Raw genomic sequence first — 27,401 nt, forward strand, 5'->3', positions numbered from 1 at the left:
GGCAACGGAGTGGATTTCAGGTAGCGTGGAAGAGGCCTTTTAGAAAATCACGAGTCGGAAGCGAGTGCGAGCGTGTGTTCGCGCGAACGCGCGACTGCTCCCGTAGAAGAAAAGAACAAAGAGCGCGAAGCGAGCGACCGAGTCACGAGGAATAATAAAGATCGGAAAGGGTAGGCGGGGGGGTGCCGAACGTTGCCAGTGGGAAGGCGGCGACGGTGAAAGGAGGGCCCGTCGTTTAAATCGCGATTTTTCTAGGCGTGCCGTGATTCGCGCGCGCCACCCCCGATATATATACCAATCGATGTTTAACAAGGCCAATCGCGCACGATCGACCGATGTGACAATTAAGAGCATATCGACTGCGTCTCGTTGGATTCGTTGACTCTTTCGCCCCCGCAAGACCCTCCACCCACGCGCTCGTTTCTTTTCAATCCAACGCGCTCCAGGGACTACTCCGCAAGGAAAATTAGAGGATTACGAAGCCGTCAGGGGTTGGAATAAGCTCTCTCGCCGCTTCCTCTCTCCCTCATCATCATCTCCCTCTCTCTCTCTCTCTCTCTCTCTCTCTCTCTCTCTCTCTCTCTCTCTCTCTCTCTCTAAGCGAACAACAAAAGAAACCAGAAGAAACAAAGGACAGATTTCACAACGCAGATGACGGGGTATTAACTATTATGATTATATATACTATTATGATTATATGCTAACAAAAAAAGAAACGTATCGGCTCGCGTGACGAAAACTAACGTGAAGAGCATCCAGACGGATACGAGAGGATTTTCAAGAAAGCAGATGCTAAAATGTATGAAACTGAAGACGGCTGGTATTGGCCACACGCTGCTTCATGCCAATCATACTGAATAGCTTCATCATGTTGAACGTAGTATTTTATCATGGATTACAGCGAACTGTAATTACCGAAACATTTTCGCCCAGTGTACTTAAACCATAATCTAATTATTCAGTTTTCGTCAATTGAATTAAATATATTATTTGAGCATTACGAACGTAAAGGTGAGAATCATCATCAACGTTATTAACTGAATTGTTCTGGAAATAGTTCGCCATTCGGGGATTTAATATTTCACCCTCCGAATTGCTGTTAGTCCCCCTGTTGCTTTTTCTCGTTCGATATTCCTTACAGTAAATCTCTTTTTTTTCTGATATAAATATTCAACATGGAGTTTAATACAGAACTTGGAAATTCAGTTTCTAACAATAAGGTAAATTGAAGTAAACTGAAGTGCATTGCTAGCGATGAAGTTGCGACGATACAGATTCTAATTAGAATTTGAGTAAATCCATGTATTGTTGAACTTATATCCACTTGTACAATAGAATTGTCTACGGTTACTAACATCTGCACGAATCTATTTGCAGCGTGTGTCGTAAAACTTCGTTTATTAAGTATTTACTGCCGATCTTTATTAACACAGTTAATTAATCTTTATTAACAACCTATATCCACTTGTACGATAGAATTGTCTACGGTTACTAACATCTGCACGAATCTATTTGCAGCGCGTATTACAAAACTTTGTTTATTAAATATTTACTGCCGATCTTTATTAGCACAGTTTTCTGCTGCTTGCGAGTGACGTAGAGAATTTCTACAAAAATCAGCGATCTGCTCACTGAGTTCAATTATTTTGTAAACTAGCAAACTGTCCTCGAAATGCGAAACAATCGCAAATCAACTTTGAATTCAGTGTCTCTGCACGTGTTCGCAAATCCACAATTATTAAGAGTCCGTTAAACAGTGGTGAACGAATAATTCGTTAGATCGGTCGATTCCGACTATTTCGGTCGCCAACGCGAGTTTAAATTATTCAATTATTTCATAGATCATTCCCCGCTGGAGGGGGGAATATCGACGAGCAGCAAGGGCGGGTTGTAATAAATAGCGGATCATTCGGGCGAAATAAATTTAATCACCGACATTTCTATTACTACGCGAACCATAAAATTCGTTATTACAGAGAAACGGGAGTTGAAACACGCGCGTGTCGCTCGCTGGAGCAGCGCGATTGATCGATCCCCGATTTGACCGAGCCGGCGAGATTGATACCAAAAGAATGTTGCGCCTGCATCATGCGCCTATCCGTCTTTCTCCGTTCCTTGTGATAGAGCCAGATCGTGCATGAAAGGCGGCGATATTAATTCACCGGACTATTTTCTCGGGGGACGGAGGCCGATGCGTGATTTACAGCGTCATCGGACGCTCGTCGAGCGGGCCGGGATTTATTGTATGAAATTGACAAACGAACGGACGGACGGCTGAGTACACTTTGCGAGCTGGACGCGACAACGTGGGGACGATACAAATTTTCGCCGCGATCGCGCGGCCCGCGCGAGGTTTGTTAACACCTCTGAATTATACGCGGCGATCGTATTATGCACTCGCAAAGCGATTCGGTCGTTGCACCCGCTCGCAATCCCGTCGTATTCGCTCGTTTGGCTCGGCTAACCACCAATCGATATCTCGTTTAATACTCGTAAAAGTTGAATAATCCGATGGTCCGGTTAAAACGATTCCGCGGAAAGATAACGCACCGGCGCCGCCGGCCGTGGAACCCGCGCGACTTAGTTAGCATCGAACATGATTGCAGCCCTCGTATCATTGCTCTTCCACGACACCTATACAGAATGTCTTACTTATAGGTATGAATATCTTATAATATATATATATATATATGTCATTTGTTAATATTATATATATATATATATATATATATATATTAATTTAAAATTTAATTTAAAATTGTGACACATAGCATGACGTTTAGAGAATTTATATCTTCTCTATAAGGCAGTGGAGTCGGTTACTATGGAGCGTCCAATTGCTGTGCCTTTGGTTTGTTTTTGGACATAATTAACTTCATATTTAACACGTTCGCTGCCAGCGTTACTAGCGTACATAGTTATATTCATCGCATTTATCGCGTTAAATACATCGTATCCTCTCATAAAATATGATAAACATGTCGTCAAAGAGAAGATATAAATTCTCTAAACATCATGCCGTGTGTCACAATTTTAAATATTAGGTCTACCGGAAAGTTCTGTCTGATAATGTCATCGCAAATTTCAATAGATACGCACATATTCATGCGAGACATATATTTTTGAAAAATGTTGCTCACAAATTGCCGTCACGCTGGCAAGAGGTCATAAGTAACGACGGAAATTATATTGTACAATAAATATTACTAAAGTTATGAAAAATCTATTATTTCCTTTCATTTCTTAAACGGACAGAACTTTCCGGTAGACCTAATAATTATATTGACAAAATTAATTTCACGTTCTTTACGTGAAACACAATATCGTGGTCGTCACACATATGTGACGCTGCTAGCGAACGTGTCAACGAATAAGACATATTAGATTTTTCTGTTCCTTTATTTTGCATATATTTTCTAATAAAAACATGTATTACGTCTTATTTGATAAATATAAAGTTATTGATAAATATGACCTTGACATAACCTTGGCATGATCAAACACACAGGAATTGGTCACTCCGCACAATAACCAGCATTAATTGTTATTTTCGTACACTTTATAGTTCCATCATTATTTCTGCGATATTGGGCTGGTTAGGTGATAGTAGACATGGCCGCTAATGATGGGCAACGAGAAGCTGGCTGCTAGCCATTGAAACGATCACAGATTCCAATCCACTACTCTCTCGCTAATCACGTCGCTAGGCCCTAGTGATACGACTATATGTATGTATATGTATAGAGAATACTGAATCTTTCGATTCGCCATTAGAATCTAAAAAGCCATTTGTTAAAATGTCCAATAATTCTTACCAAGAGGGTGATTAGTGAAACACTTAACATTGATGACTGCGCTGTGCCCAAAAGATGCTTATTGCAATATATTATTTTGTAATACTCCGTAAATAAAATTGCTACGAAGAAACGATTATAGATCGAAGTATTTAAGCAATTAACGACAAGTAGCCTGTCGATATTATTTCCATACAAAACTTGCTGACTATATTTAATTAGTTAGCTGTTTTCGACGAGTACACTCGTCTTAACACAAAATGTTGCCATTTTTTCATCCTCGTTAAAAACACTTAACTGGTTGAGAGAGACATAAATTTGGATATTTTTTACTAAATTATACATTTTATAAAAGTGTTGTATTTAACCGTTTGAGTCTCAAGCAGCGCGATCGCTTGTGTCGCGATCAAACTTTAGTGACGCACGTACATCGCATAGCTTCTTTTTTTCATTTTTCTTCTTTTTGTTTCGTTTGTCAATCTTGACGAGCGCTATCGCGCCGCTTGGTTCTCTTCGCAACCAATTAAGACAAGCGCTATTACGCTGTTCGCCACTTTTCGACCGTGTTTTCTGAATAATCCCTGGGACTCGAACGGTTAAACGAAATATGAACAAAGTCGAACATACAGGACATAATTACGAAACAGCGGATTTCACGCATTTATGATAAAAGTAGCTTCGTAAAATTTGAACCAGTAGAGAGATTAAGAGAATCTAGGATTATCAATGTGTTATTAATATCTTGATAAAAGTATTAAAGAATAGAATTTCTATCTTGTTCCTGTTTGTTGCAATTTAATAAGAAAATGTCGGTTTAATAATTACAACAACTTACACACATTTCGAAGGGATTGCGACAGTTGCCGGATTGTACTATACAGATGTTCAACAAACGTGTTCACAAAATAGCTCGAATCGTAAATTAAAACGTCGCGTGTCCCGTGATACATCATAGATTTCCTATTTCCGCGAGTCCACATATTATTTCGATTCAATACACCCGCGCTCGAGACGGAAAAATTTTCTGACGTTCTGTATATCAGGTTGATTCATTGTAATTTGAACGGGCAGACCTGAACCAACGGAACCGTGAATTCGATTTTACTCTAGCGACGACCATACGAAAATTTCATTCCGTCTCACCGGCCAATCCGATACACCTGGAATTTTCTCATCGGCGTAAATTTACTTCGTTGACCCGCGGCCGCTGCCTCTCCGGGCGGCGTCCCAGTTGCTTAACCATAACTCTTCCGAAGAAAGCGTCTATATAAACTTTACGTTCCGGCGTCTTTATTAAGAGAAATTGCTTATTGCAATGTGTAAATCCATAATCAAACGAATGACCGGCCGTGCTTCTGCACATAACTCCCAATTCCCCGTTTCCGTGGAAAATGTCAATTTCACGGGATTGTAAAGCCCATCGCTATAAACCATCCTGATAGCAACAGAAATCTTTCTTTTCTCCTCGGCGAACACGGCGGCGAGGAGTAGGTAACAATTGTTTATCGAGGACTCCGCAAGAAAATACGTTCGCGGTACAAAGTTTGCCGGAGAAAATGGATTTTTCATAGACACCGTACAAAACACGAGGGTACAATTCGAATGGTTTGTTTCTCAATTGTAGATATCTTTGTGTGCTTACTGTGCTTGAAATTGACTTGATGAAAAACACTGATTTTTAATAAGAATTAATAAGAATTAGATTTATATTAATTTAATAAGAAGTAAATTTATATTAATTTAATAAGAAGTAAATTTAAAAATAGACATCACATCTATTTTCATCTGTTTATAACATTCAGAATTTTAGATAAAAATCAACGATCTGCTCTTAATTTAGAGGCAACAGTGATATTCTTCTATATCGGCGTGTTCTGCTACTAAATCGAATTAGAAGTATTTCCAGAGGCAAAAAACGTCACGAGCTTAAGTGACGGTCCGAAATGTGAGATTGAACGTCCGCCTAGAATTGTACGAGCACCCGCTTACGGGGCTGTCTTCCGAGGAAAAATTCGAGCATTATGAAGATCGACAAGTGGCCGAAAAATGCAGCGCACAATGGAATGACAGAAGCGAGTCGCTCCGAGCTGGTGTTCCGCTTCGATTTCTCTATTATTGAGAAACTCCGAAAACCAGGCGCAACAAAGAGGCAATCGACTCTGCTTTCGGGTGGCTCAATTTGTTTGCAGAACCGGACTGTTCGGCTTAATTTAACGACCGGTACGTGGCCGTACTTCGTGAATATCCTCGACGGTATCTCGTGATTCCCTTGTGAAAGCGGGACACGCGAAAATTTCCCTCGAATGAGCTCTCCGTTGCCTCCCTCTTTAGTCGCTTCGCGAAAAGAAAACGCGACAAATTCGCCGGGACATCCTTTCCCGAGCCATCGCCGACACACGTGCTGCCCGATATAGATCCCAGGCGAGATTGCCCGCCTCTCTTCCCTCCCGCCGGAACCAAATAAAATAGCAACTTTATCGCGTATGTACAGCAGCCCGCGAGGAACACTTTAATACCTTCTGATGCTCTAAAAGAACTGCACTAACCGATGCTCGATATTATTAAGAAATAGAAACGCCGTGAACGGAAACTTTTCTTCGAAACCAACTTCTTCCAACCGTGGAAGATATTGTATCTTTTATTCGCAACGGGATCGTCGGTTGCATTGACACGAACACAATCGCAGATACATCTGTATAGCTTTCATCAGGTATCGATATACCGTGCAGCAATAAATGTCTCGCAACGGGACGCATTCAAATGACATCCACCGATTTCCACGAAGTCGAAGAACGAAGTAGATCGAGCAAAAATATCAGATATCAAATTTCCCACCGGTTCACGGTGAACAAGGAGGAAGCCTCGAAATTGAAAATCGAATATTGCACAATTTTCTATAAATATTTCTTTTTCTATAAATTCCTATATTTTATATATTTTCTATAAATTTTTTCTATAAATATTCTATAATATTCTATAATAATGTCAACGAACAATAACTAAATGAACACGTTTCTGACGAGAAAGGATCCAACATCAATCTTATTTTATCATGCTCAATACATAATGTGCTACGTGAAAAATACACGATTGGCATCGCAGTGAAAGAAAAAGCCTTGACAAGGATAAAAAGAAAACACGACCTATTCGAATTTATTTGAAAAAAGAACCGAGATCCTGAAAGTGATACTGTAATGCAGGGGTGTCAAACTCAAAAGCTAACTTGGGCCAAATAAACAATGCCGGAAAAAGAGAAATCAATGTTCATAGAAACAAATATTTTTATTTTGACTAGTACATTGTAATAAACATATATAAAATTAAATTATTGTTTACGTCCTGATACTTGACATCTCTTCTCTGATACTATCTTTCCTATTTCGGGAGAAATTTGATTGGCCGAGACTACTTTCAACATTTCTAATTCACATTTCTATTTTATTTTTACTTTGCGTCGGATATATTGACTGGGCCGCAAAAATGTTCATCTCGGGCCGCATGCGACCCGCAGGCCGCGAGTTTGACACCCCTGGTCTATGCTGTACAGTAAATTCTCCCTAAATCGCGTTCAGATTACGCACAAAATGGACAATTTCGGAAGAGGAGATACGATTGTTCGAGCCTTGCTCGACCCTCGTTTTTATAATTCCTGATTATCAACAATTATAAAAACGAGCCACAAAGCTTGAATAATCGTATCTCTACGTGGTAGTTAGTAGTCGTAATTGTAGTTAATAGCCGTGGCATGTAGTCTCCAAATTGCCTTCGAATCATTGCATGTGGCCTCCGAATTGCCTTCGAATCGTGGCATGTGGCCTCCGAATTGCCTTCGAATCGTGGCATGTGGCCTCCGAATTGCCTTCGAATCGTGGCATGTAGCCTCCAAATTGCCTTCGAATCATTGCATGTGGCCTCCGAATTGCCTTCGAATCGTGGCATGTGGCCTCCGAATTGCCTTCGAATCGTGGCATGTGGCCTCCGAATTGCCTTCGAATCGTGGCATGTGGCCTCCGAATTGCCTTCGAATCGTGGCATGTGGCCCCCGAATTGCCTTCGAATCGTGGCAAAAAATAAAAAATAAAAAAGTTAAGTTATCGTTTTTATTCTAGCATTACTATGTATTCACATTAATGTATACCGGCATGCTGGCCGTTGCCTTTTTTTGCCGATTGGCCCGAGTTTCTATAAAAACGAGCAGCGAGGCTCAAAGAATCGCGTCTTAGCGCGACTTAGTATAGATAGAATACTGTATTTCTCGTTCGTTAAAATAAACGTAAGGGCAATTTGCCCGGTTTTCTGTTACACCAAATTGACCGCGGATTAATTCGTAGTGTCTGATCCACCCTTTCCTTATCGCTTAGGTTTAACACCTCTTACGTTGCTCATAATCGATCTAGAGGCGGACAGAATAGGACGAGCCTAATACATTGTTATTAACTTTGCATTGTTTATAAATGGATTAACAAATATATATGTCACAATCAAATAACTGAAACATAGCTTCATAGTCTACGAGCATGAAAATAAAGCATCGATTTACATTCTGATGTCCTATAATGAATAATTAAAATAATTAGTTTCGCTTTTAATTTCATGACTGGGCCGCAAAAATGTTCATCTCGGGCCGCGAGTTTCACACCCCTGCTGTAATGATATGCGTTCTGGTCGCTAAAAATCATGCAGTTGATGCGACGTAAAACCTTTCATTAAAAAACAAAAAGAAAGACAGAAATAATAGAATAAAATAGCGTCAAACATCTTCATAAGAATCTTCGCTAAAGTTTCGCTGAAAATCGTTCCAGTAAAAATTGTCATCTTGAATGAGAGACGCTAATTAAGAGAACCACTGCACGCGCGACTATGCCCGACGATATTGATCATGTGCATTCCCTTATCTTCTACCGAGGTATTGATCGCTTGACACCGTTGTTTATACGAGCAAATGCATTTCTTATTACACAGCAGACTGTGCAAACAGTCTAGCCGAGACAAAAGTATTGATTATTCAATTTTAAACTGGATCACCATATTCCCCCCATAGTAGACCTGTAGGTGCGCGTACAGTCCAGAAGCCGCGGCGGGCGACTGACATTCAAAGGCATTATCATAAACGTTTCATATACACAGAGTTTAAGCAGCGTACATCACAATAGCTTCCGAAACGCGCCAGACGTTCATGAAAAGCTAATCAGACGGTATCTGGCGCGAGGGCTACGCGTAGCTTCTAATTATATTAAAATGTCAGTCACTCGCGGCATATTACGCCTACGACTTTATCGAGTCCATTTATCCAATGAACGTCGTTCCATCCGACTTTTTTGATACTATCGTGTAACGCGTACGCGCGGAGAAGAATCCTTTACAGACCGGTGGTGTGCCGGTGGTTTCCCGTGGAATCTTAGTTATCGTCTCGACGATCGTTCGCACGTGTACGCGAATCCGCTTCCGCTGTAATTTCTGAAAATCCTCGCGCAACGCCGGTATCGATATCACAACGCGCAATCCTAGATAATGTGTTCCAAGCGAGCTTTCTATTCGCGCGCGGCAGTCAGCCGTGCGAAAGAGAAGAGCAGAAATCTCGCCGAAACGTTTTCACGCTATCATTTGCGCCGGTGTGCAGCGCGCGTCCGCGCAATATCAGTTCGCATAAAGTATTTGCGCCTGTCTCTGAGTACAATCGAGAAGAAAAAAATGGGGGGGTGAGAGAATAGAAAGATGGGGAGGAACAGCGAGATGAGGATAGAGCGGGGACGAAGAAAACACGACAGGGTATCGCGCCGCAAAGACACAAAAATATCAAGCGCGACTCGCGAACGCTGCGGCGTGCTCCAGTTTCCACGCTGATAGGGCATGTCCGTCCTGTAAAATAAAACGCAACGACAGAGCAGCATACACTTTTGTCGCAGCCGAAAGCTCGCCCGGTGTCCGGCGCGCATTTTTTTTATTCTCATTTCGCCTCTGCACCGAATTGAGCACGACCGACCGTTTATATCGCGCTTTAATATTGGCCCGGCCGGGGCGACGTTAAAACGCGATAAACCTTCCGGCCGTGCCGAGGCCGCGTAATTTTTCGTTGGCCATCATATCGTGCGGAAACCCAACAAGGACATGCATGGCTCGCGTGGTAATCGTGATGGATGCTCGATAACTGTGCAATAGCGCACGCTCGGGGAAATTTGCGACTGCAAGATTATGCTTCGCGTTGCAAAGATTTTGTTAGCCTTGACTTTGATTAGTTGCGCGGAATGGGCTGTAAAATGTAGGCACGGGTGAAGGACATGCGAGCGAATACTGAAAAGCTCGGTTTTATTTGACGTGTTTGACACCGGCGCACGGTGGCCTGGAAATTCACTTCCTGCGACTTGCATTATTTCAGCGTTGCTGCGAGGCTTAAGGTTATAGTATAGTAGGTCGTCGAATTCGACTCGACGTCAACTATAACGTTATGATATAAAATATGTATATTAATATCTACAAAATCGAAATGACCTCAATTATTTATAAAGGAAAATATATTTTGAAATTTTTTATGTTATAATTTGTAGGAAAATAAATACCGATGAACTTCTGGTGGAATCATTTTGTTATCAGATCGTCGGAAACGTGTTTAAAATCGTCGAAAGTTTCAGTTGTAACTTTGCGTGTTGCTTTCCACAATTGAGCCGTTTATTTTGAAAGTGGCATAAGTCATTTTTTCAAAAAAATCGAGCTAATGGTAACTAATTACAATTGAACGGTATCTTTTCATTTAAAAAAAAAAAGAAAAAAAAGTGACTTATGCCACTTTCAAAATAAACGGCTCGATTGTCTAAGCTTCTTTTTAGGGTTTACATTGTGTTAGGAACACGATGCGCGTGTGTGTGCGTGCCGGAAAAGATTCGGCAATTTTCGAGATCACGCCACTCTGTTCGTGACAATTCGGGTGTGTGATAGGCACCCCAGGGCCGGGGGAGGGTGTCCGCCAGCGCCCAAAGCGACGAAAGGTGAGAGCTGCGCGCAGTAACCTCGAAACCGTCGATTAGTCGAATTCGAGACAGCAAGTACAGTAAATTCTCCCCGATTGTTCTCTAACTTGTAAACGAAAATGAACAATTGGGAAAGATAAGGTACGATTATTCGAGCTTTGTGGCTCGTTTTTATAGTTGTTGACAATCGGCATTAACAATCGGCAAACATAGCTGTCTACGAGCATGAAAATACAGCATCGATTTACATTCCGATGTCCCATAATGAATAATTAAAATAATTATTTTCACTTTTAATTTCATGACAATGTCCTCGAAATGCTGCATCTGGTCAACGAATTGTTTAAAAGAGTTAATTATTATAGATTTCGAAACTTCAAAACATTGCCTTTCTATAGAAAAAAGCAGTTCCTTCGAATGTAATAGTTGACGAATTAATTTTTTGCCACAATATGTTGCGTATAAATATAATCCGACCACTGTGCGGTGGCACAATTGTTGCTACCCGATAGCTGGAGAAGTGAAACGTAGAATGAGGTTCTTAGAACGCATCAATTAATACTCTTATACTAATTTAACCCGAGTATTAATAATCGCCTATTAAGGACGGCTTTTCCAAACCCTGTTAGCCGAGACTATCTATAGGCATGCAAATTCACGGCAGGGAGAAACCGATAGATGCAGTCACAGACATGGAATCTGATATCGAGCCAATTGCAAGTCAAGAGACTTAATTGTCCGAACTAAGAGACCGGTTGAATTCTACCAATCTAGACACAAGAGACTCAAGTGGGCCGAATTAGGATCGAGGAACTCGGATCCGGCACGCCCAAGATCAAGAGACTAGCAACGTTCGCATCGAGCTCGCCAAAATTCTCCAAGCTCGAAATGGGTCTATTGAAAATTGAGAAACGCGAACGTTTTGAAAATAATCCGGAAAGAGAAATCTATTGACTTAAACTGGATTGTTTTCGTACTTAAAAGCTTACGATCGGATACACCGAAAGTGACAAAACACCTTTCGCGAATTTTTACAAGAAAGCCTTAAGGCCAATGCGTCTAAGGTTGGAATGCGTCTCCGTGCAGAAATCCCGAGATGGGACACCGCGGTGGATAGAGCTAAGGGCTGAAGGCAGAGGAGGGCTTTAGTAGGTACACCTAGACCTGCACTCTTTAGCCAGGAAGTTTCATACACCTGCCTAACCTACATCTTAGGGCGGAGTGCGTAATGCATTCTCCTCCTCCTGAAAAAAAATGAGGAAAGATTTCTCCTTTTTAAACCGAAATTATATATATAGTTAATATACTATATATATATAATTATATATTATAATATAATATATAATATAATATATTATAATATATATTATAATTATATATATTACAGCAGGGGTGTCAAACTCAAAAGCTACCTTGGGCCAAATAAACAATGCTTAACTTTAGGTGGGCCGCAAAAAAAATCAATGTTCATAGAAACAAATATTTTTATTTTGACTAGTACATTGTAATAAACATATATAAAGTTAAATTATTGTTTACGTCCTGATACTTGACATCTCTCGCAAAAATGTTCATTTCGGGCCGCGAGTTTGACACCCCTGTATTACAGTAAATTGTAATTGTAACCCAATTATCCCTCGGCTTGTAAACAAAACTGAACAATTTGAGAAGATACGATTAATGGAGCCTCGCGCCTCGTTTTCATAGTTGTTGACAATCGGCGACTATGAAAACGAGCCGCGAGGCTCGAGTAATCGTATCCACCCTTCCCAAATCGTTCATTTTTGCTCACAAGCCGTATTTGATTAATTTTCTTCGTTAGCATCGCCGCTGTTTACAAATTTCTGCGGCACTTGAATCCGTCGAACTAGGAAAGTAATTCGATTGAGCGCCACAATCAGCCGCCGAATTCGCTAAAGCAAGCGCGGCGGGGTGCGCGCGTCTATATCTCAAAGAAGGATTATCTAATTTCAACAGGTACCGGGCTTCCGTGTTTGCGAGTATAGGCGAATTAACAGGCAGACAACGCAAAGGCGAAGTAGAGACAAAAGGGAAACGTGTTTATTCGAAGGGTGATCGCGATCGCACGTGAGGGATCGCTCCGACCGCGGCACGGCCGCAATTTCCAAGTTGCCGCGGCTGAGCTCGATCCCTTATTTAGGAGATCTTCCCACGTCTTGTCTCTCGGGGGACTCTTGTCTCAGGGAAGCATCAATTTCTGAAACAGGTGCGACGTGCCAAGGCGTTAACGCGGGCGGCACAGCGTTGCGCCGCCGCTGTCGAAATACTCTAGAAAACTTTTGTCGGTTCGATCTGGCTGTCACGCAGCCGCAAAAGCGACCGACGGCCGTTTGGCAGCGTTTGGTGACGCTTCACGCTGTCCCCGATCAACGTATAATTATCGTTAGCTTCTTGCTTCTTGCGCGAATGGGTACAAATGTGACGCGGCGCATCGGATCGTTCGCGCGGATCATTAATCGAATTCCAATAATTGCATTCTGCGCGCGGCGTAATTGCGTTCTGATACGCATATTCGTCGCGTTATTTAGCGACGTCGGCCACGGTTTTCGTGGACGCGGAAGCAAATACGCATCCGCGTGCCCATGTAAAAACGGGAACTACCCGGGGCCGACCGAATACCACGCCGGTATGTCGTGTGCCTTGGAATTCACGCAGAAATTCCATGGTAGAGGTTCCCTCTAAACTCGTCTCCCAGGATCTTCTGGAAGCGCTCTCAATTTCTACGGCGACAGTGGTCCTCTCCCTGTTCTCTCTCTCTCTCTCTCTCTCTCTCTCTCTCTATCTATCTATCTATCTCTTTCTATCTCCTTGTCCTCCCTCTGTCTTGCTCGCTCGCTCTCTTTCGCAGACTATTTCCAACTCATACTCTCCCAGGAAGGAACGACGAAGGTATTGGCGGTGTTGCTGGTTGGTTACAGTTTTGCTGAGCTTCCAGGCCATGCACGCCACATGGCCGACGGCGCTATTGTAGGAATACCTAAAGGGTACAGCTAAAATATGCGCGTCCTTGCTCGGGGGTTAAACACACGAGCTGTTGCAACATCGTTGCTCCACCTCCGCGCCCGTCTCCCATACGAATTTTCAATAACGCCTGCCGGAATCCTCGTCGATATTGGCGGAAAGCGCGGCCGGGCAAACCGTACCTGCCTCGGGAACGTCTGAGTGCAACGAACCACGGACCTTGCATGCGTAATGCATTTCCTTCTCTTGCGAGCTGCTCGACGCCTCGCATTTTATCACCGGAATTTTTCTATTGGCGAAATACTATTTCGGAACTGATTTCACAGTGAATCCGTCGCAACGGGTCGACGGCGCCAGCGACGCGACGTTTCCTCGAATCAATTTACGAATGTGGCTACGGATGTTTAGGCAGATTTGTAGCATTACTGGTAACTGTTTCGTCTCTCGATGAATTTAACCCTTAGAGCTCTATGGACGCATATATGCGTTTGGCGAAAGTCGTCCGTGTAGCCTAAGGCCGCATTTATGTGTTTTCTCGAAGTCATCGGCCTGGACTAAGGGCGCATACATGCGTTTGTCGATTTTTTCAATCGATATGCAGTTATTTTCGTGTAAAATTAATACAGGGGCACTCGTTAGTAATTTGCCTTCCTTAGGTAGCGGTTGGGCAATATTAGGGTCATAAAAATCCGCGGGAATTTCCGAAACGGAAATCTCATTTTATGTCCCACCCTCTAACCAATTAGATTTCAAAATAATTACCTGCACTGTCACCTTTTCGCGACTCGAAGCACTCGAAACGACTCGGTCAGCAGTATCGTCTTGCGAATGTAAGAACCTCACGGTCTCGCTCGCGTCAACAACGATAGTGCGGAATATAACTTGTTCGATTATTTCTTTTTTATTCGTGACACCCTACAAAATGTCAAATCTCGAGGAATATTTCACAAGGGACGACAGTGAAATAGAATATAGTGAATCACTATCATCGGACATTGAATCGGAAGATTAATTATTTAACCTTCTGCAAAAGAATCGCTATAATTGATTACTGTTTGCGCCTTGAATAGTCACTTCGGTGTGGCAAAAAAGTATTCCGCCCCCAGCGATGGTCAGCGATAGCCGCGCTCCGTCCCTACGAACCGTTTCGGCCAGGAGTATTCAGAGCTCAAAAGGTTAATACTTCGAAGAGAATTCTGCTACTTATATGGCGGGTCGTTTGAGTCATCTGTGTCCCACTTGGAAATTGCTGCGTAAAACAATGCTTTGGACCAGGGCTCGGAATTAACCAGCACGTAACATTCAGATCGCGATGGCTACTCCTCCTAAATATGCTCGGAACATCTTGAGCGCGTCACGTAAAGACGTGACGACGTTTATCTCGAAAAGGGTTTCGTGTATCAATTTGACACATATGAATTTCATGAGCAGGCGAAGATATCATTTCTTTTTTTGTCGAAAAATTCCTAGAAGCTATGAGGAGATCGAAATTAATAATTCGAGAGAATTTTGAACAAGTGGAAGCGATAAGAAGAGAGCGAATAATTCAATGACGAGTAACAATGACGGAATGAAACGGGTTCGTTGTCATATATGCCCATACGTGTGTAAAAAAGCAGTTTGTCCGGCACGTCGTTTCATTCTGTGTGAAAAATGTGAAGAGAGCATAGTAAAAATATGCTTTTGTTTATTTTCAATAAAATATTTAGTAAAACAAATTGTTATATATTATATAATAATTACATTATTATCTATAGCCTCTTATTATATATTGATTTTTTACGATAGCGTCAGTTCGACACACAAGGGACACACTAAGTCGTAAAAATACCTGCCGTATATGGATTAAACAATTCCAGTATATTCGCTAAAGGAAATGTTAATGCAAACAGCAGAGTCGTACCAGATACGAATAAATCCACGTTGGAAATGATTCAATTCGATTCAACTTAACTCGAAATTTAGTTGCACGTTTTTCATTTACATCTTTTAGCCGGAACCATTACTTCTGGTGGCGCGACACCGATTGCGAAGAAACTCTGCATAGGAAAAGACTAACGATTCCACGGTTAATCGAGAGCATATTTCTTTCGAGTGGCCATTCTATGCACGACATATCGGTCGAGAGAGAGAAAGAGAAAGAGAGAGCGGTTGATGTATTACCGCTACAAAGTAACTGAACTCTTTCACCCTCTCGAGCCGGCTCCCATCGTAACAAGAATCGATCCTAACAACTATCGAGGCACCGTGCAAGTGGAAGTTAACGCAGTGGCTGAAACGCTCCAAGTTTCCATCGATCCTGAAATGGCCACTCGTTCGATTGTTCGTTGCGCCCCGGAGGTGTACCGAGCGCGTGATTACCAAGTTCCTCGGAGCTCCCCGGCAGAAATGTCCACGGGAAATTTACGAACTCGAAAGAAGCAAGTTGGTGTTCCCTTAACGACGAACTTCGCCCGCGATCGCGTTTCTCTTTATGATCGTAAGAAACGATCCCGCCGCAGTTTCACGGTGTATAATGGACTAAACGGTTTCCCGTCCACAAAGACGCGCGGCCGTCTCGCACAGGGCATTCCTAATGCGGCGTGTATCCCGCGGCCGCGTTTAAAAAATTACGCTTTTATCCGCGCTTTATAGTCTGGCACGTTGGCGGCGGGCGTTCCGTTGCGTAAATGCGAGAGGAGCCCCACAAGCTGATATCGCTACCTTTGAGGACACTCCTGCCGTCTCCTCCTCCAGCCGGGGCTCTCCGTATTTCGGTCAAGTGGCAGCATTATGCTTCAAAACATTTTCACGCGAACCCGTTTTCCACGTTCCCATTGGCAGATTGTACACTCTCGTGCAGACCTTCAGACGTAAGCATTCACACGCCAATACGAACGACTGCGTGCAACGAGCAAATGGAAATTTTAAGTGCTCCCGCGGCTGAAACGTGCATTCGTTGCCACGACTGCATATCCCGTGTGACCGTCCATAAATGCACTCGTCTTCCACGGGCGCGTCGGTGTGCGCGTTAATGGCGGCTCCACCGAGAAGTCTTTTCGTTCTACGGACGCGAGCGTGTAATTAAAGCTCATCGAATCGCGCCCGGGACACATTCCTATCGCGTAGGAAATGGTATCCGAGCCGAGGGGGAAACGGTCCGACATGGAAATCATCTTTCTGCGGATAACCCAGCGCGAATTATGCGACTCTTCGTTCCCCCGCCGACGAACGTTTATATTAAATGAGAGATCGTCATCGATGCGCGAACATTTCGCGTTTATAGATTAAACCTGTCGAAACTACAAACTTTATGCATTAACCACAAATGCGCCAAATGTTGACCTGTCGACCGGACCTGTACGAAATATTTCGTCATGTCGGAAAGACGACTTCCATGGACACGATTACCTTTTTCGTTAAGGAAATTTTTTGAAACCTAGCAGGACCATGTGATAACATTTCGCACGGTTTAATTTCAAACATCGCTATAACGTTTTTTATATGTAGTACAATAAGAGTGTATTTATATTGTATGTGTTATGTTATATGTGTATTCAACAACCGCGAAATAATTATTTCAATTCGTTTAATTAATTCCTTGTACATTGGAAATATTTTCTAAGTATGTCATAAAATATTCTGTCGAATTAAATAATCGATAAGTGAACGATGAATTTATATATTATGTTGTACAACTTATTAAAATTATTTTAAAAAAAGAGACGTTTTTTATTATATTAACTTAAGAAAAGTTAATTCCCCGGTTATCAGGTTAAAGAATTATCAATTTTACGTGAAAATTCTGTGCGTAGAATTGATTCACGCAGATACGCATAATCTTTTTTCATCTTACGAGAAATAATGTTTCAAACAAGCTTTCGTATCACAAAAAACTTCAATCATTTGGACATCAACTAAATCACTTCTTCGCAAACATCGTGGTCGAATACAAATTTCATCACTCTGTTAGGTGTTGTAACATAATATTGAATGTCGAGTACAACAATTGCCGTTAATGTGTGAAATACAAAGCGAGATAATGTTGTAATTTACGGCTGCGCTATATAGAAATTTGCAACGCGCGGAGCTGGACGAGTCGATAATTCCTCGGCGCTGTAACGCGGCCGTAAAGTAGAAAGTTTATGTGGAAAACAAGATCGTTGTTAACAGCGGCCATGTCCGCGGCACAAACGCAACAACGTACGAAGCGGCGGACAATACAATGAAAATCGTCTCATTTCGCGTGGAACCAATTACGTGCGAAAATTGTAGGTTCCGCGTGCGTTTGCATTCTCGTGGCGTCGTAGAACGAAACGGGCTTGCACATATCGCGCGAAAACCCCAAAAACGTAAATGATCTTGCTCGCAATCCCTTTATGCAAATATTGGACGTCTTTCCGCGCGAAGAGAAATTCTAGCTACGTGAATGTTTTATCTGCTCCCGAGTCGAAAATGCGTGGTAAACGGAACGTTGTTTTGCTCGACATTTTCACGGAAACGATACTTTTACGTATGTTATTAACACCATGCAAAAACTATCTGTTGTATGCCGGTGGTACCATTTTGGTGGCATTTGAAAAAACTGAAATAACATTTGAACTGTATTTCTTGGGTGTTAAAAGGCAGCAAGCTAACTATAGCATTGTGCTTATTTAACTAAGAATTAAGTACGAAAATTCTTGGATGACTTATCTTAATTTTAGGAATTTATATTACAGCCATCTTCGACATTTTGTTTAAAATCTAAAATTTCCAAGCTATTATGCCGGCGTCAAACGAAAGAATCATATCTAAGATCTGCGGACGGCATAGCGTTAATAACTTGGACATTTCAAGACGTATAACAAAATAGCTGTAATTCAGTAATCTTAGACGAGTAGGCAACATTTTCACAGCAGAATCGTTGTTGTAAATGCAATAGTTTCTGTATAATCGTATATTAACACCATGCCATCCGGTGGCACCACGCTGGCGCCATGCAAAAACTATCTGTTGTATGCCGGTGGTACCACTTTGGCGGTATTTTAAAAAACTGAAATAACATTTGAGTGAATTCAGCTGAACGACTAATAATCTATCTTCGAATTGTGTGTGTGTGTGTGCTGCTTCAATGTTTTGTATTACTGCTATAACCTCGTTCGACACATTTAACTTCATAAGTCCGAAGTTAGTAGTCTCGAGAGTGCAAGTTTTAAATTGCTCAACATAATTGAATCGGAGTGAGCAATCTTGGAATATCAAAGTTTGCCTACGGAAAATTGTACGAGTAATGATAAACCAAACTCTTCCGTATTCTTCTGAAACTAACAAGAGCGAAGGATTAATGGGGCTCATTATTTGTGGCTCGGGAAACAATGAAAGTAAAGACTTCCTGAAAGTTTAAAGCGAACGATCTGGATCGGAAAGAAAATATTCGGGACGCGCGAATATTCCGACGGGATGGCTTGCGGTAAAATGGATTTTATATTAAACGGAGAAACTTACGAGTAAACAGGATTACTGGTATTAATACTTTATAAACATCGACAGCGACACGACATTTGTTTTCCGCAACAATTTGACGCAATTGACGCGGCAGACAAAAGTGAGATCAATAGGGAGCAAATAATATTATACCACCGTCAATATCCATTGAGAGTGACCGCAATAGCGCGATAATGCAATCGATAGATACATTTCCCGGTCCTATTCGACCGTGAACGCTTCGACGAATGTCCGAACTTTAATTCTTCCAAAACAAAACGTCAAACGATAAACAAAAAAATAATAAATCAATATTTTATGAACCAACTAGACTGGCGATAGACACCATAAATTAATCTATTCAGTGGTCATTATGTTAAATTAATTTGGTTTCTGCGACAAAAGATATCATTAAAGATAGAAGTTTGGTGTAAAGCTTTATCGTTTACTCGGTTTTAATGGCGTCCTGGCGATTTCGCTGGAAAATCAATATTTTATAAACCAACTAGACTGGCGATAGACACCATAAATTAATTTATTCAGTGGTCATTATGTTAAATTAATTTGGTTTCTGCGACAAATGATATTATTAAAGATAGAAGTTTGGTGTAAAGCTTTATCGTTTACTCGGTTTTAATGGCGTCCTAGCGATTTCGCTGGAAAATCAATATTTTATAAACCAACTAGACTGGCAATAGACACCATAAATTAATCTATTCGGTGATCATTATGTTAAATTAATTTGGTTTCTGCGACAAAAGATAACATTAAAGATAGAAGTTTGGTGTAAAGCTTTATCGTTTACACGGTTTTAATGGTGTCCCAGCGATTTCGCTGGAACATTGAGAATCCCGAGTGTCCGAGTAATACAAAGAGGTCTGAGAACGTGGAAAATATCATGTAACATTTTTATCTAGGATTTTTCAATCCAGCTCGGCGTGGAGGTACAACTCACGATAGCAGAAAATGAATGCTGCGGCACGTAAGTGTATTCCCGTGTAGGACGGACGAGTGTGTAAGTCACTCGACCTCACGTGACTATGCGAACTTACACCTCAGCCGACGAGTGCTTTCGCCAGATTATCTGGAACCTTTGAATTTCTCATAGTTTCCGCGCACAAGAATCGAATGCTTATTATGGTAACAAAGGGATACTGTTCATTTGATTGTATAATAAATGTTAATATATACACGTAGGTAGAATAAGAACGATCGGTTTTCAAAAAGATTCTCTTAAGTACAGTAGAGAACATTTATATATATTTGCAACATTTATATATTTCGAATATTTATATTGTTCGAACATTTATATATTTTTGCAATATTCTGATATCCAAACAAACCATTATCTAGCCATTGTATCAATTAGATCAGGGGTGTCAAACTCGCGGCCCGAGATGAACGTTTTTGCGAAAAAGAAATATTTCTCCCGAAATAGGAATGATAGTATCAGAGAAGAGATGTCAAGTATCAGGACGTAAACAATAATTGAACTTTATATATGTTTATTACAATGTACTAGTCAAAATAAAAATATTTGTTTCTATGAACATTGATTTTTTTTGCGGCCCACTTAAAGTTAAGCATTGTTTATTTGGCCCAAGTTAGCTTTTGAGTTTGACACCCCTGATTTAGATGCATTGTCGCTTACTAGAGAACTTGAATGAAATTTTTCGGTAATAGCACGTTTTGATATTACCAAAATAAACCGTCAGATAAGAGAGTTTCTACTTTATGTCCATTTGTTATCTTGTAATCATATTTGCTAAACTTGCATATCCTGCAATTATAAATTTTTTAGGTACACCATTTAGGCAAATTTTTATTTTCGTCTACACTAGCAGATATCTTTTCACGCTCTCTCAGTCATACTGAGTATTTTCTACATTCGAAAAATCTTAATGGAAAGCAGTCTGATATAACATCGTTATCCACTAATAGTGATGCTTTTACAGTATTATAATATAATATCCTGCCGATGTTACTGGTTCACCATGTGCGCCAAGGAATTACGAGAGGTAACGTAATATTTGTACAAATTTTATATGAATAACAAACGCCTGAAAAGATAACAACGTGTACACCACGGTAGACGGATATTCCACTTATTGGATTGAAACAGAATAATGTACTGTTTAATCAAAAGACCTAGAAACGCGCAGATTTATTACCACGAATAATTATGCGCAAACGAGATAAAAATCCTGGGACATTTCTTTCGCGATGGCAAATTAAGAGAAACGTTCGCGGCAAGGTTCATGAAACGGCTTCTAAATCACACGGAGATTAATTATGAATCTCCCGGAACGATCCGCTAATCATCTGAAAGCCGACGAAACAATCATTTATAACGATACGCTTATAAATTCAAAACGTGCGGCGCAGACCGCCGGGCGTTATTTAACGGCGGTGTTCTCGCGGGCAGCAATAAAACGTGTGATTTAATTAAAGCAACGCGGCGCGGATTAAATCGCGGAATGAAATTAAACAATGCATCGGTGTCAGTCGCGGAGTCAAACGTGCAATAATGGAAACGGCATAATTGCCGGCGAATATTCCGCTTTAAATGACAATTGGGTCAGACCGTTTCGAAACTGCGAGGACAACGATGTTCTCGCAAGCCGGGCGTTCCCGGCCCGCTAAGAAAAGCCTCGTCGATCGTTCGAACTGTGCGCGAAGTGGCTCTAATCGCCCAATCACGTGCCACGAGGTCGCGAGACACGCTCGCGATAACGAAGTTCGCCGGCAAGTGCTTTCGCAACTTTCGGCGCAGTCGTCGCTCGGTCAATGAGGAAGTCGAACGATTCCGCGTGGCCGACAGGTGCGGCCGGCAAAGTGTACGCGCGGCCGACCGAGCGGGAACCAACGGGCGTGTGCGAAGGCCAAGAGAAAGAGGGCGAAAGAGAAAAGAGAGGTAGACCGAGAGGTGGGGAAAAGAAAGAAACGAAATCCTTATCGATATTCCACTGATTTCCATATACAAGAGCATTAAGCCGCGCCGGGGACGGGAGGAATTTGACGAGCAAGCGGAAGGCAGCCGTACGACGACGCTGAATCCAAACAGTGGGAAGCAAAGCGGGATTCGCGCGTCTAACTTCGCGAGAGCCTGTTTACATGAACATCAAGAGGCTAAAGCGAATTTCAGTTCGCTGATCCTCGCCGCCCACGCATTCTCAATTAACGCCGCTGGAGCTCGGAGCAAAGGTTAATAAAAGAATCCGGGCTTGTGACCCTCCTCGGCCCGGCCCGGCCCGGCCAGCTTTTTTGCTATAGCGCGGGCACTAGCTATTTTTAATTCTCTTTAGCCGTGTGCCGCATCGCGGCAACCCGTAATGACCGACATTAACCAATTAGCGCCCGCCGGCATCTCCTTCCCCCCCGCCCCCTCCCTTTTTCGTGCTTGCCACAATTCGAGATACTGGAACAGCCGCTCGAAACGGGCCCGCGGAAAGATGCAACACGCCGTGTGTCCACCTATTTTCAGCACCGTGCGCCATCGGGGCTAGCGCCGCTGCAGCTACCCCGCGGTTTGGCAAAGCTCTCGGACCCGCCAAAGCGAATATTATTTCTGCGGTGACTCGACTCTTTGCGCCGGATTGCCCCGGGAAAGCGAGGGGTGCCGATTGGCTTAACGAGAACCGTGGCCACCCCCGCCGGAAGTCGGGTTATGAATTTCTCCGGCGAAATGAAAAATTCGTAAACGCTGGATGTCCTTCGCTGGATATTTTAACAGGCCTTTTAATCCCCCTTTGGCGACCGACACAGACCCTCAAGACGCTTGATTTATGAACACCGCCGCTCGATCGAAAATAGAAGCTTTTGATGGTGTTTATTTGAACGGGACATTTCTCGTCGGCGGGAAATTGTAAATTTCCGTGAAATAGTTCTTACACTGTTTCGGGGAATTCTAGAGATTTTCTGTATTCTTTTTTGTCTACTTTATGAAGAGGATAAATAGTTTTGTTAGATTTTCCACTTTGGCGTGTTTTACTTTTATTATTACTATTTTATTACTATTTTTTTTACTTTAGCGTATTTATTTATTACTATTTATTTTACTTTAGCGTATTTTACTTTTACTTTTTATATTTTCCATTTAGGGTATTTTACATTCGGCAATTTTTGATGGCATTATTAGGGTATAAAAGTGTATACACTTGAAAATAATGTTAGCAACAACGGAGTTAATATAAGAGCTAATAAAATAGAAGCTAAAATTGAATTATTTGAACTATATTCTTTGTATTTGGAATTCTCGATCAGATAATTGATGGTTCGAACATATAGAGGGTGATTCTGCATAAGAAAATAGTTCGAAAGAAAAGGATAACATCTTTGTATTCAAGACTCTGTTTTCGAGAAAAATCAGTTCCTAGATCCGCTAGGCTAGTTGATAGTATGGCAAGCAGCAGTGGAAATGGTAGATCATGATCAAACGCGCCGGTCGATTCGTACTCAATGCATCGAATTATTAAAATCTATATTTTCTTAAACGAAGCCATATTTGAAAAAATGTACTCTACATTTTCTTAATAAAATTACGAAGTCAAAATTTATGAAAATCATTTAAACAAAACATTATATCTTTAGAATTCGATTTCAAGATTCGCAAAACATTGAAAGAATTGAAAACTATCGCGAGTCCCTGTTTCTTCTCAAAATAATTGAAAGTTCCAATTGCAAAGATCTCGAATTTGTTCTACACTCCACAAAATTTCGATCATGAATCTCTCACTTGAAATTGTGAATTTATAAACTAATAAGAAGCGAAGAATTAGTTGGCTGTAAAGTATGAAAATATCAGAAGAAAAATTGGAACACGAGCGGGGATGAGTTATAATCCCCAGACGTATATTACGGTATTGAAAGAACGTTTTCCAATATGGTAATGGCAAAAATTATTTATGCGATCGCAGGCCGACATCGGTATTAGAGGCCGGGGAAATATTGCGACGAGAACGAACGTCTTTTCTATATTTCATTCGGATCAACAATTTTCGGGAATAAGATATTACAATGGGTACAGAAATTCAATTTCGCGCCCTCGCATCCAGACACAGTATAACCGGAACATAAATTCGGCGATTCGGTTCGATTAGAAACTGCCGCAAGAGCAACGTATATAAACACGACTAAATAATCGTAAATATACCAAATATACCAAATCCTTTTTACCAAACTTGCATCAGAAATGCTTTCAGAATTCACGAATGCCGCAGTGAAATACCTGAAATCTTGCGAAATAATACAACAACAACGAAAATACCGTCATGCCGTTCGCATACGCGTATTTGCCAAACCTAAAAATATTACTCCAGAAAAATCACAAACAATTTCACAGTACCTACGAAAAACACAGAAACAACGGACTTACCAAAATGGCGTCTAATTACGACCGAACCGTATAATAATCCTCGCGCCCCGCGTCTCAACTGAAACGATCGCAGGGAAAGTGTATCCATGGCGCGCGAACGAAACCGTAACAATAAAACGATAAAACCGCGTGCACTCCGGTTAATACATTCCACTTCCGATAAATATCACGAGCATTCGAAATAGTACGGAGGCGCGCTTGCACGTCACCGACTCATAAATCGGCGCGACAGGACGCCGTATCGATAGATAAATATAGTGTATCACTTACCGGATAAACGCGTGAAGTTGCTCTCGCTGTGGGGGCCGGTCGCACACACTCCAGAAAAGTGGGCACACACGCGAAAGAGCGACAGAATAGAAGAGAAGAGAAGAGAAGTGAAGAGAGAAAGCGAGAAAAGTGGGAGGAGAAAGCACCAAACGCGAGAACGGTTAGAGCGAAAACGGCCGGCGGACGGGAGTGGTGGGAGGAGGTAGGCGCGGGCTCAACGATGTCCCAAACAAAAGTTACGTTAGGCTAGGTCACGTCAACGCCAGATTACACCGAAGACGATCTATCTCCCGCACTACCCATGCTCTTCGCCGGGGAACGATCGCGTCCCGACCTGCACACGTCCGCACGGCAAACACGCGCGCACGACTATTCACTGTGTCCTCCGCGTCGACTGGGAACAGAACCAAACGTTCAATGGCGTCCAATATCCTTTTAAACGACTGCCGGGAGCCGGGCGGAACGGGAGAAAGAGACCGGCAAAAAAAAAGAACCCGAGAGAAAGGAGCGCCGCTGGCAAACGGAATCGCGAGCTTCACGTGCCAGATAATCGTCTTTCAAAGGGGATCGAATCCGACGCTTTCAAGATGGAGTTCACGTTCGAGGTAGGTCCCATTGACAGTTTAGATTTCAAAGTTGTTGACAGCCGCGCACGGTCGCCGAAGATTAGCTGCGCGCGAGCCCCGATATCCGGCCTATCGTGCGGACCGCTCGGAAAACGTTTAAAGGGATCACCGTTAAGAGACAATAGTTCGAAACCGTTGTTGTTCGTTATAAGTAGAGGCGATCGAGGGTTCGAAGATACGCGGTTAGTAATCCAGTTACCGAAAACCGCGGAAGCGCCTGAACGATCGCCTGTCCCAGTCAACGTGCGCGCGACAACATCGTTGCCAAAGAATGATCGTCGCGAGGAAACAACGTGGAGACTCGCGTGACAACTGTTCGCTAGGTACGCACACACGCGTATACCGTAGGAGAAGACCGCCGCGAGAGGGCGACACAAGACCTTCACCGATGCGCGGTTCGAGTGCGACTGAGCGAGTCGAGGCAAGCCCGTCGAGCCGAAAGCCACAAGCCGCGTCAGCCGCGTCAGCCGACCGGCGGCAACGGACCAATCGGGGCTGTCCCCTGCGCAACTACCCGACACCCAAGAATTGACCACATGCTCGCCCATTCACCCTTTCTTTTCCCCCCTGTCCGTTTCCTCTTTTTCGCGATAAGACATCGAAATCACCCCCGCCGTGATCCCTCACCCCCCCTTTTTTTTTCCTCCGTCTCCGCGGCCATTTATCGCCGAGCCGGATTCCTAAGATGGATGGATTCATATTGTTTCGGGTACGCGACGTTTCCCTAATACGTTTCTGTCGTGATTCGTGATATATCGCGGCCCTTCGTGAATGTGACACTGTCCCAACCGAAAAGTGAAATAAGACGTCACGGGCCGACATTACTCAAGATAATACAGTAAAGTCTCCCTAATTTTCCTTTATCTTGTGAACAAAAATGGACAATTTGGGAAGAGGGAGATTATTCGTGCCTTGCGCCTCGTTTTTGTAATTGTTGACAAACGGCGACTATGAAAATGAGCCGCGAGGATCGAATAATCGTATCTCCTACTTCCAAATAATAGGCTATTAACAAAAAATAGGCTATTTGGAAGTAGGAGATACGATTATTCGAGCTTCGCGGCTTATTTTTATAGTCGCCGAGTGTCAATAATTATATTCAAAATTACAAATATAAAACCCGCACGAATAATCGTATCTCCTACTTCCAAATAATAGGCTATTAACAAAAAATAAGCTATTTGGAAGCAGGAGATACGATTACTCGAGCCTCGCGGCTCATTTTTATAGTCGCCGAGTGTCAATAATTATATTCAAAATTACAAATATAAAACCCGCACGAATAATCGTACCTCCCCTACTTCCAAATAATAGGCTATTAACAAAAAATAGGCTATTTGGAAGCAGGAGATAGGATTACTCGAGCCTCGCGGCTCATTTTTACAGTCGCCGAGTGTCAATAATTATATTCAAAATTACAAATATAAAACCCGCACGAATAATCGTATCTCCTACTTCCAAATAATAGGCTATTAACAAAAAATAGGCTATATTTGGAAGTAGGAGATACGATTATTCGAGCCTCGCGGCTCATTTTTATAGTCGCCGAGTGTCAATAATTATATTAAAAATTACAAATATAAAATCCGCACGAATAATCGTATCTCCTACTTCCAAATAATAGGCTATTAACAAAAAAATAGGCTGTTTGGAAGCAGGAGATACGATTATTCGAGTCTCGCGGCTCATTTTTATAGTCGCCGAGTGTCAACAATTATATTCAAAATTACAAATATATAACCCGCACGAATAATCGTATCTCCTACTTCCAAATAGCCTATTTTTTGTTTACAAGCTGAAGAAAAATTAGAGAGAATTTACTGTATCGTCCGCTAATGCGAAACAATCCAACCTGACTCTTAATTGCTTAATCACTGAGAAAGTGAAACGAGGATAGATGTGCTGCGTGGATAATCATTTGAATATTGCATGGTCCAACCTCTGT

The 27,401-nt window shown here is 42.1% G+C and overlaps 1 protein-coding gene across 3 annotated transcripts in view; it reads right to left on the reverse strand.

Moving 5' to 3' along the window:
• The window catches only part of Ddr (discoidin domain-containing receptor 2), a 529,507-nt gene extending 503,656 nt beyond the window's left edge, over window positions 1-25,851 (reverse strand). For all 3 annotated transcript variants that reach the window (XM_076523238.1, XM_076523242.1, XM_033472527.2), the window contains exons 1-2: window positions 25,656-25,851; window positions 24,831-25,224 (exon numbers count right to left, since the gene is read on the reverse strand). The gene's annotated coding sequence lies outside the window, so the exon portion shown is untranslated. The remainder of the gene's footprint in view (window positions 1-24,830; window positions 25,225-25,655) is intronic.
• Window positions 25,852-27,401: the final 1,550 nt, after the last annotated feature.

The sequence above is a fragment of the Megalopta genalis genome, chromosome 1 (genome assembly GCF_051020955.1).
Source record: "Megalopta genalis isolate 19385.01 chromosome 1, iyMegGena1_principal, whole genome shotgun sequence".
In the NCBI taxonomy this organism is placed as follows: Eukaryota; Metazoa; Arthropoda; class Insecta; order Hymenoptera; family Halictidae; genus Megalopta; species Megalopta genalis.